The sequence below is a fragment of the Scaptodrosophila lebanonensis genome, unplaced genomic scaffold (genome assembly GCF_003285725.1).
Source record: "Scaptodrosophila lebanonensis strain 11010-0011.00,11010-0021.00 unplaced genomic scaffold, SlebRS2 tig00000320-arrow-arrow-pilon, whole genome shotgun sequence".
Classification (NCBI taxonomy): domain Eukaryota; kingdom Metazoa; phylum Arthropoda; class Insecta; order Diptera; family Drosophilidae; genus Scaptodrosophila; species Scaptodrosophila lebanonensis.
The window spans coordinates 37,501-47,500 of record NW_022060646.1 but is presented as its reverse complement, the minus strand read 5'-3'; the positions used below and the strand labels follow the sequence as shown (position 1 = coordinate 47,500).

Below are 10,000 nucleotides of genomic sequence, written 5' to 3'. Positions count from 1 at the left end.
ATGGCAAATGTGAGATGCAGTGTATGGAACATCTATATTCTAGTATGAGAAATTAACGATTTAAGTCCTTCTTAAATGAGGCCATTTACCCATAGAGGGTGCCAGGCCCGTATAACGTTAATGATTACTAGATGATGATTTCCAAAGAGTCGTGTTGCTTGATAGTGCAGCACTAAGTGGGTGGTAAACTCCATCTAAAACTAAATATAACCATGAGACCGATAGTAAACAAGTACCGTGAGGGAAAGTTGAAAAGAACTCTGAATAGAGAGTTAAATAGTACGTGAAACTGCTTAGAGGTTAAGCCCGATGAACCTGAATATCCATTATGGGAAATTCATCATTATAATTATAATATTTAATAAATATTATTAATAATAGTGTGCATTTTTCCCATATAAGGACATTGTAATCTATTAGCATATACAAAAATTTATCATAAAATATGGCTTATAGTTTATTCAAATTATTATGGCTTGCCCATTGATAACATAGAATAAATGTCATTAAATTTGATAAAGTGCTGATAGATTGATATGAAATACAGTGTGTTAATTTTTCGAAATTATATAATGATATTTATATCTATGATATTTATATTTATTATAGGCACTTGTATGATTAACAATGCGAAAGATTCAGGATACCTTCGGGACCCGTCTTGAAACACGGACCAAGGAGTCTAACATATATGCAAGTCATTGGGATTTATTTTATAAACCTAATGGCGTAATTAACTTGACTACCAATACAAATGGGATTAGTTTTTAAATTATTTTATATAGTTTATTAATTCAATCCCGGGGCGCTCTATATAGTTATGTATAATAATATTTATATTATTTATACCTCTAACTGGAACGTACCTTGAGCATATATGCTGTGACCCGAAAGATGGTGAACTATACTTGATCAGGTTGAAGTCAGGGGAAACCCTGATGGAAGACCGAAACAGTTCTGACGTGCAAATCGATTGTCAGAATTGAGTATAGGGGCGAAAGACCAATCGAACCATCTAGTAGCTGGTTCCTTCCGAAGTTTCCCTCAGGATAGCTGGTGCATTTATATATTGCATAAAATAATCTTATCTGGTAAAGCGAATGATTAGAGGCCTTAGGGTCGAAACGATCTTAACCTATTCTCAAACTTTAAATGGGTAAGAACCTTAACTTTCTTGAAATGAAGTTTAAGGTTATGATATAATGTGCCCAGTGGGCCACTTTTGGTAAGCAGAACTGGCGCTGTGGGATGAACCAAACGTAATGTTACGGTGCCCAAATTAACAACTCATGCAGATACCATGAAAGGCGTTGGTTGCTTAAAACAGCAGGACGGTGGACATGGAAGTCGTAATCCGCTAAGGAGTGTGTAACAACTCACCTGCCGAAGCAACTAGCCCTTAAAATGGATGGCGCTTAAGTTGTATACCTATACATTACCGCTAAAGTAAATGATTCATATTTATATAAAAATATAAATTTTGAAACTTTAGTGAGTAGGAAGGTACAATGGTGTGCGTAGAAGTGTTTGGCGTAAGCCTGCATGGAGCCGCCATTGGTACAGATCTTGGTGGTAGTAGCAAATAATCGAATGAGACCTTGGAGGACTGAAGTGGAGAAGGGTTTCGTGTGAACAGTGGTTGATCACGAGTTAGTCGGTCCTAAGTTCAAGGCGAAAGCCGAAAATTTTCAAGTAAAAATATATATATATATACACAACATACATATTATTATTGATACACTTGAATAATTTTGAACGAAAGGGAATACGGTTCCAATTCCGTAACCTGTTGAGTATCCGTTTGTTATTAAATATGGGCCTTGTGCTCATCCTGGCAACAGGAACGACCATAAAGAAGCCGTCGAGAGATATCGGAAGAGTTTTCTTTTCTGTTTTATAGCCGTACTACCATGGAAGTCTTTCGCAGAGAGATATGGTAGATGGGCTAGAAGAGCATGACATATACTGTTGTGTCGATATTTTCTCCTCGGACCTTGAAAATTTATGGTGGGGACACGCAAACTTCTCAACAGGCCGTACCAATATCCGCAGCTGGTCTCCAAGGTGAAGAGTCTCTAGTCGATGGAATAATGTAGGTAAGGGAAGTCGGCAAATTAGATCCGTAACTTCGGGATAAGGATTGGCTCTGAAGATTGAGATAATCGGGCTTGATTGGGAAACAATAACATGGTTTATGTTCTCGTTCTGGGTAAATAGAATTTCGATTATTTTTAATGATCGTCATTTGTTCCCCGGATTGTTAGTTACGTAGCCAATTGTGGAACTTTCTTGCTAAAATTTTTAAGAATACTAATCTGGAGGGGTTAAACCTTTCAGTTTTAGCTCTTTTAAATTATAACGATTATCAATTAACAATCAATTCAGAACTGGCACGGACTTGGGGAATCCGACTGTCTAATTAAAACAAAGCATTGTGATGGCCCTAGCGGGTGTTGACACAATGTGATTTCTGCCCAGTGCTCTGAATGTCAACGTGAAGAAATTCAAGTAAGCGCGGGTCAACGGCGGGAGTAACTATGACTCTCTTAAGGTAGCCAAATGCCTCGTCATCTAATTAGTGACGCGCATGAATGGATTAACGAGATTCCTACTGTCCCTATCTACTATCTAGCGAAACCACAGCCAAGGGAACGGGCTTGGAATAATTAGCGGGGAAAGAAGACCCTTTTGAGCTTGACTCTAATCTGGCAGTGTAAGGAGACATAAGAGGTGTAGAATAAGTGGGAGATATTAGATTTCGGTTTAGTATCGCCAATGAAATACCACTACTCTTATTGTTTCCTTACTTACTTGATTAAATGGAACGTGTATCATTTCCTAGCCATTATACGGATATATTTTTATATATCTTATGGTATTGGGTTTTGATGCAAGCTTCTTGATCAAAGTATCATGAGTTTGTTATATAATTGCAAACAAATTCTAATAATGAGAGGATGCGCATTTATGTGTATTTTCAATTTATGAATTTGGTATAACTCCAATTACTCCGGTATGATCCAATTCAAGGACATTGCCAGGTAGGGAGTTTGACTGGGGCGGTACATCTCTCAAATAATAACGGAGGTGTCCCAAGGCCAGCTCAGTGCGGACAGAAACCACACATAGAGCAAAAGGGCAAAAGCTGACTTGATCTCGGTGTCCAGTACACACAGGGACAGCAAAAGCTCGGCCTATCGATCCTTTTGGTTTAAAGAGTTTTTAACAAGAGGTGTCAGAAAAGTTACCATAGGGATAACTGGCTTGTGGCGGCCAAGCGTTCATAGCGACGTCGCTTTTTGATCCTTCGATGTCGGCTCTTCCTATCATTGTGAAGCAAAATTCACCAAGCGTTGGATTGTTCACCCATGCAAGGGAACGTGAGCTGGGTTTAGACCGTCGTGAGACAGGTTAGTTTTACCCTACTAATGACAAAAACGTTGTTGCGACAGCATTCCTGCGTAGTACGAGAGGAACCGCAGGTACGGACCTATGGCACAATACTTGTTCGAGCGAACAGTGGTATGACGCTACGTCCGTTGGATTATGCCTGAACGCCTCTAAGGTCGTATCCGTGCTGGACTGCAATGATAAAAATGGGGCAATTTGCATTGTATGGCTTCTAAATCATTAAAAGTTTATATGCATTTATAAACGACAATGAATATGTGATGCCAATGTTATGAGTAACATAGTTAACTTTGGAGGATCTTCGATCACCTGGTGCCAATGCTAGTTACTTATTAAAACATTATTTAATACAATGACAAAGCCTAGAATCAATTGTAAACGACTTTTGTAACGGGCAAGGTGTTGTAAGTGGTTGAGCAGCTGCCATACTGCGATCCACTGAAGCTTATCCTTTGCTTGATGATTCGACGATATATATAATATGTTTATATATAAAAATATACGACTTCGCAATGGTTTTGTACATTGTGCATGTAGTATATATAATAATATATAATATATATATATATAGAGTCAATCGAGAATCATCAATAATGGTAGCCGGTGTTTCACTCACTGTTGGTGGTGGTGTGTGTATTCATTAAGGCCTGCCATTATTATTAATTATTATTATTTTTTTTTTATATATATTTAACCTATATATATTATAACCACCCACCTATATACTACAAAATATTATACATAATGGTGTCCCTATGTATAAAATTAATATATACTTGTCTCTTTGAGCATGCGAAAAGTCTTAAGTATATAATAACTCTATGTATATCACTTTGGAATGTGTACATAGAGTATCAGAAATGTTATAAACAAGAACGCGCATGCCAATTACTATATTCTAGTATAGTATTGGCTCGTGTAAATATATAATATATACAAGTCAATATATACTTGCCCCTTGGAGCATATGCGAAAAGTCTTAAGTATATATGTATCACTATGAAATGTGTACATAAGTATATCAGAAATGTTACAAACAAGCACACCCGCACGCCAATTTTACTATATTATAGTATTGGCATGTGTAAATATATACTTGCCCTTGACTTGAGCATATGCGAAAAGTCTTAAGTATATAATAACTCTATGTATCACTATGGAATGTGTACATAGTATATCAGAAATGTTACAAACAAGCACACCCGCACGCCAATTTTACTATATTATAGTATTGGCATGTGTAAATATATACTTGCCCTTGACTTGAGCTTATGCGAAAAGTCTTAAATATATAATAACTCTATGTATCACTATGGAATGTGTACATAGTATATCAGAAATGTTACAAACAAGCACACCCGCACGCCAATTTTACTATATTATAGTATTGGCATGCATAAATATATACTTGCCCTTGACTTGAGCATATGCGAAAAGTCTTAAGTATATAATAACTCTATGTATCACTATGAAATGTGTACATAGTAGTATATCAGAAATGTTACAAACAAGCACACCCGCACGCCAATTTTACTATATTATAGTATTGGCATGTGTAAATATATACTTGCCCTTGACTTGAGCATATGCGAAAAGTCTTAAGTATATAATAACTCTATGTATCACTATGGAATGTGTACATAGTATATCAGAAATGTTACAAACAAGCACACCCGCACGCCAATTTTACTATATTATAGTATTGGCATGCGTAAATATATACTTGCCCTTGACTTGAGCATATGCGAAAAGTCTTAAGTATATAATAACTCTATGTATCACTTTGGAATGTGTACATAGTATATCAGAAATGTTACAAACAAGCACACCCGCACGCCAATTTTACTATATTATAGTATTGGCATGTGTAAATATATATAAATGTACATACAAAGTATGCATTTATTAAGGAATACAAATGTTTCTTAAATGTATCACATGGTATTATAATAAATATAGTGTGTTTATTCATTATAAACACACTATATATGAAGTAACCCATGTGTTAAAATAAATATAGTGTGTTTATTAATAATAAACACACTATATATGAAGTAACCCATGCATTAAAATACAGTGTGTTTATTCCAAATAAACACACTATAAACGTATTTAACCTATAGAGGTAAATGTCATTTTAGTCATATATTTTATATAAAATGCTACCGCATAAAGAAATAGTGGCACAAAACACCTATAGAGTCAGTGGTGTTCTCGCACCATGAAGAAAAATTTTCCTTCATAATATATACAAGTGTTTGTTCAAGCAACAGACACCATGTATATATAGGTGTTTTGTGCCACTACTTCTTTATGCTGTAGCATTTTATATGAAATGTATTACTAAAATAACATGCATTTGTATAGTTAAAATAAATATAGTGTGTTTATTCAAAATAAACACACTACATATGAAGTAGCTCATGCATTAAAATAAATATAGTGTGTTTATTCATAATAAACACACTATATATGAAATAACCTATGCATTAAAATATAGTGTGTTTATTCATTATAAACACACTATATATGAAGATACCCATGTGTTAAAATAAATATAGTGTGTTTATTCCAAATAAACACACTATAAATGTATTTATGTTTGGTTTGGAGGTGCATAAATACATGTTGAATTTAGTGGTACATTTTGAAAAAATGCTACCGCAGATAGAAGTAGTGGCACAAAACATACTTGTGGAGTGTGCTTCTGCACGAAGAAGTAAAATTACTTTTTCATATAAATTAATGTAGTGGCGGCATTAATAGTGCAGATGCATTTAGTATAGAATATATATGGGTTTTACTATAGTCTGGTTGAATTTAAAGTAAGCCTATATATAAAAATGGTGTCCCAAGGTATTAAAATAAATATAGTGTGTTTATTCATAATAAACACACTATAAATGTATTTATGTTTGGAGGTGCATAAAATACATATAATATATATGGGTTTTACTAAAGTCTGGTGGAATTTAAAGTAAGCCCATATATACAAATGGTGTCCCAAGGTATTAAAATAAATATAGTGTGTTTATTCGTAATAAACACACTATAAATGTATTTATGTTTGGTTATGGAGGTGCATAAATACATGTTGAATTTAGTGGTACATTTTGAAAAAATGCTACTGCAGATAGAAGTAGTGGCACAAAACATACTTGTGGAGTGTGCTTCTGCACGAAGAAGTAAAATTACTTTTTCATATAAATTAATGTAGTGGCGGCATTAATAGTGCAGATGCATTTAGTATAGAATATATATGGGTTTTACTATAGTCTGGTTGAATTTAAAGTAAGCCCATATATAAAAATGGTGTCCCAAGGTATTAAAATAAATATAGTGTGTTTATTCATAATAAACACACTATAAATGTATTTATGTTTGGAGGTGCATAAAATACATATAATATATATGGGTTTTACTAAAGTCTGGTGGAATTTAAAGTAAGCCCATATATACAAATGGTGTCCCAAGGTATTAAAATAAATATAGTGTGTTTATTCGTAATAAACACACTATAAATGTATTTATGTTTGGTTATGGAGGTGCATAAATACATGTTGAATTTAGTGGTACATTTTGAAAAAATGCTACTGCAGATAGAAGTAGTGGCACAAAACATACTTGTGGAGTGTGCTTCTGCACGAAGAAGTAAAATTACTTTTTCATATAAATTAATGTAGTGGCGGCATTAATAGTGCAGATGCATTTAGTATAGAATATATATGGGTTTTACTATAGTCTGGTTGAATTTAAAGTAAGCCCATATATAAAAATGGTGTCCCAAGGTATTAAAATAAATATAGTGTGTTTATTCATAATAAACACACTATAAATGTATTTATGTTTGGAGGTGCATAAAATACATATAATATATATGGGTTTTACTAAAGTCTGGTGGAATTTAAAGTAAGCCCATATATACAAATGGTGTCCCAAGGTATTAAAATAAATATAGTGTGTTTATTCGTAATAAACACACTATAAATGTATTTATGTTTGGTTATGGAGGTGCATAAATACATGTTGAATTTAGTGGTACATTTTGAAAAAATGCTACTGCAGATAGAAGTAGTGGCACAAAACTACTTCATGGAGTTAGCATCAGCACGAAGTAAAATTACTTCATATAATATTTAATGAACTGGGGCATCATTAAAATAATAGTGCTTATAGAGATGCGGTTGACGAATTATAATATGGCAGCAACATATAAATAAATAGACACATCAGTATAATAATATATAGTGGAGAAGCTTGATTCTATTATAGTAAATATTTTTTTATTATAATAGAAGGCTTGATAATTTAGTGGTATATTTTGAAAAAAAGTTGTCACATAAAGAAGTAGTGGCACAAAACTACTTCATGGAGTTAGCATCAGCACGAAGTAAAATTACTTCATATAATATTTAATGAACTGGGGCATCATTAAAATAATAGTGCTTATAGAGATGCGGTTGACGAATTATAATATGGCAGCAACACATAAATAAATAGACACATCAGTATAATAATATATAGTGGAGAAGCTTGATTCTATTATAGTAAATATTTTTTTTATTATAATAGAAGGCTTGATAATTTAGTGGTATATTTTGAAAAAAAGGTGTCACATAAAGAAATAGTGGCACAAAACTACTTCATATGGCAAAGAGAAATCAATGATTTCAAATAAATCCTGTATATTCGTAGCGTAATATACATAAAGATAGTTGTAATATTTTACTTCTATCGTTAATTTTTACTATGTATATGGTTCTTTCGTATCGACAGTTTGTTCCTTTTTATGGTTCATTACGACTGGTCGTTAGAATCCCTCTATACAGAAAAAGATATTTGGGAGTAGGAAAAACCAAACAAGTCCGACCTGGTTGCCCCTATATCGTTAATTAGTCTGGTGTGATACATTAAGAACTATGTTCTTAATGAGTTTTTGATATACTATAGGTGTATAAAAATTATACACAATTAATATAGTGTACAAAGACAGAAACACAGTACACATGTATTTATACATGTGTAAAATTTTATATATAGTTATTGGGGAGGCTATTATATAAAATGAAAAATTAATAGTTATAACTTGTTATGACTTATTAATAAAAAAAAAGTATTTGCGCTATATAAAATAGCGTTAAATAACAAAATGAACAAACAAACAAAAAGACACATTATTTGTGTATATATTTTTAATATGTACGCAAAAAATAGTGTGTTATATGTGTTGTATGTATATTTCTCCTACCCTAGCTCATCGCGAGTGAAGATGGGTAGAGTTATATATAATAACACACACACATAATATATGAAATTATAAATTTCATATTCAAAATGAATTAATTTATTTAATTCATACTAAATAAATGTTACAAGCACACAAATATTTTCAGAAAGTGAAAATATAAAAATATTTTTGAACGAAATGTTACATATTATTATAGATTAGTCTATAAAAATAAATGTTCATTATATATCCTACATTAATAATATTAATGCTTTATAAAAATATGTTACTACACACATAAAATACATGTTACCAAACATCAAAGGCATATTATTAAAAATGAATAATATATATATATATCCAAGAAAAATAATAATGCTTATGAATTTACTTAAAATGGGGATAACCAACACATACAAGTAAAACATATAAAATATATGTTACTTGAAATAAAAAGCATAAAAATATTATGCTTAAATATATATAAAATAACACAAATATATAAGCGAAGTGTTATTAAAAAAGCGTTGGTAATAAAAAGCATATTATAATAAAATGGAATAATATATAAACATTCAAACAAAAATAATATTATGCCAAAATATATATGGAGACCAAACACCCGATACACATATGTTTATTGAAATGAAAAAGCATTATATAATATTATTAAATATAAAAATGACGAATATGAATGCCGTATAAGAAGATGGCCATATACGTTAAGGATAGAACTTATTTGGACAAAAAAAAATCTATATGTATATTATATTTTTATTCAAAAATATATTATTAAATTGCCAATTTTATAAAAAAAAATGTTGCCACACAATACATACAAAAGAAGTATATATTATATTGATAATGCAAAATATTTCCGCCCATACAAAAGCAAATGAAGAAAAACACACACTACTATATGTACAAATAAATCCGCCCGTCGCCGCCCTGGCAAAAAGCATTATTATGCAAAAATGTACACAGTACACAAAAAGTATATATAATATATATACAAGATTTTGTTCCGCCCAAACAAACAAAAGCTTAAAAAGCAAAACACAAATTATATATAAAATAACATTATTCTGGTTGATCCTGCCAGTAGTTATATGCTTGTCTCAAAGATTAAGCCATGCATGTCTAAGTACACACGAATTAACAGTGAAACCGCAAAAGGCTCATTATATCAGTTATGGTTCCTTTGATCGTTAACAGTTACTTGGATAACTGTGGTAATTCTAGAGCTAATACATGCAATTAAAACACGGACCTTTTGGAACGTGTGCTTTTATTAGACAAAAACCAAGCGGTCGCAAGATCGTTATATTGGTTGAACTCTAGATAACATGCAGATCGTATGGT

At 32.1% G+C, this 10,000-nt stretch overlaps 2 non-coding genes across 2 annotated transcripts in view; both read left to right on the top strand.

Annotated features, from left to right (window-relative positions):
• The window catches only part of LOC115630103, a 4,011-nt gene extending 132 nt beyond the window's left edge, over nucleotides 1-3,879 (top strand). Inside the window, exon 1 of the ribosomal RNA XR_003996007.1 lies at nucleotides 1-3,879. This exon is cut by the window's left edge and continues 132 nt beyond it. This is a non-coding gene — a ribosomal RNA (large subunit ribosomal RNA).
• Nucleotides 3,880-9,720: 5,841 nt separating this feature from the next.
• The window catches only part of LOC115630097, a 2,001-nt gene continuing 1,721 nt past the window's right edge, over nucleotides 9,721-10,000 (top strand). Inside the window, exon 1 of the ribosomal RNA XR_003996001.1 lies at nucleotides 9,721-10,000. This exon is cut by the window's right edge and continues 1,721 nt beyond it. This is a non-coding gene — a ribosomal RNA (small subunit ribosomal RNA).